Here is a 1,815-nt window from a genome sequence, read left to right as displayed (position 1 = left end):
TACCCTGAACGGTGGATCACTTGGCTCGTGGGTCGATGAAGAACGCAGCTAATTGCGCGTCAACGTGTGAACTGCAGGACACATGAACATCGACATTTCGAACGCACATTGCGGTCCACGGATACAATTCCTGGACCACGCCTGGCTGAGGGTCGTTTACGTACCATACACTGCTTGCGTAGCTCTGTCAAATCCCCGCCGTCGTTCACCTCTTCGGATCGAACGTTTTTTTACCGAAGGGCGCAAAGAACGTTTCTGAGTCGGGTTAAGAGAAGGATGCTACGTACGAGCGAACGATGGGTGTCTCGTCGGCGTTTGTCGCGGACACGCGAAAATTCTGTGAATTTCACGGACAGTGTACGTTCTAGTTGTTGCAAAACGATCGGAATCGTTTGTATGGACTCGCGTGAGTGTTCGCGGCGTCGTGCGTCGTTCAATTACGACCGCCCGCGGATACCGCTCCACTGCGATATGGATCTGAGCGACAACTTTTTCGGCTGTTCGTGAGATGAACGGTTTCGTGTGTTTAGAAAAATTTTTTTTCCCGCGCTCCCGACGTCACCTGAAATGATGCGTCAGAGGTGAAAGAAAATATTAAGAAGTCGAGAGAGAGAGAGACTACACACGTTTTATTCATATTTTGTATACCGTGCGTGAGACGGATGTGCACGACACGTCGTATGTCGGTATATTACCGACTGGCCCCAGGGAGATTGTTTTCTTCCTCTCTTACGAATGAGATGTACGTTTCGGAGGATCGTCGTTACCGAAACACACGGCAAAACGAGACTTCTCGCAGCAGAACCTTTATACACAATACACATCGACTCTTTTTACCCCGAGAGAGAGAGAAAAGGTGTATTTCTTTTTTTTATTTTTCGAATTCGACGCACGAACGCTTTGACGACTGGAGAAAAACACGGTGTGTGTTAAAATCGTGCGGGACGAGCATGCGTATTCGTAACGGGTCGAATAGTTCTTATTCCCCGTCGTCGCGTGTCCTCGCTGGACCACCACCGTGCGCTTCCGCCACGTTCAGTTGAATTTCGAAATATATATATATAAAAAGAATCACCATATACTCTCTTTCGGGAGGTGTATTTTTATCGGTTTCTGCTATAGAGAAGAGACGGAGATCGTGTTGTGAGGTGTAACGTTTCTGTATCCCCGTTTCGGAGGATCGTCGTTATCGGCGGAACACACGTCAAAACGAGACTTCTCGCAGAACCTTTATACACAATACACATCGACTCTTTTACCCCGAGAGAGAGAAAAGGTGTTTTTCTTTTTTTTTTATTTTTCGAATTCGACGCACGAACGCTTTGACGACTGGAGAAAAACACGGTGTGTGTTAAAATCGTGCGGGACGAGCATGCGTATTCGTAACGGGTCGAATAGTTCTTATTCCCCGTCGTCGCGTGTCCTCGCTGGACCACCACCGTGCGCTTCCGCCACGTTCAGTTGTATTTCGAAATATATATATATATATAAAAAGAATCACCATATACTCTCTTTCGGGAGGTGTATTTTTATCGGTTTCTGCTATAGAGAAGAGACGGACGATCGTGTGTGACACCACGTGGTAACGTTTCCGTATCCCCGTAAAATACGTTTATCTTTTCTCGTAGAAAAGAGAGAGGAAGAGGCAGGAGCTCCTCTTTGGCGAGGCTTTCGAACGTCGCGTCCCGTCCGCCGGAATATAATGATATAAATATATAACCGCCGCCGACTTTGTGCGAAAGCGTTGAAACGAACGCGTCGGTCGCCCCATGGTGTGTGTTTGTCGTGTCTTCTTTTCCTCTTCTGCACTTCTCT

At 47.5% G+C, this 1,815-nt stretch overlaps 1 non-coding gene across 1 annotated transcript; it reads left to right on the top strand.

The window, feature by feature from the left end:
• LOC143175795 (5.8S ribosomal RNA) lies at positions 1-155 on the top strand. The gene has a single exon (XR_013000470.1). It is a non-coding gene; the product is annotated as a 5.8S ribosomal RNA (ribosomal RNA).
• The last annotated feature ends 1,660 nt before the right edge of the window (positions 156-1,815 follow it).

This window comes from Nomia melanderi, unplaced genomic scaffold (assembly GCF_051020985.1).
Source record: "Nomia melanderi isolate GNS246 unplaced genomic scaffold, iyNomMela1 scaffold0187, whole genome shotgun sequence".
NCBI classification, from domain to species: domain Eukaryota; kingdom Metazoa; phylum Arthropoda; class Insecta; order Hymenoptera; family Halictidae; genus Nomia; species Nomia melanderi.
The sequence above is the reverse complement of the archived record's forward strand: the minus strand, read 5'-3'. Positions and strand labels throughout refer to the sequence as shown.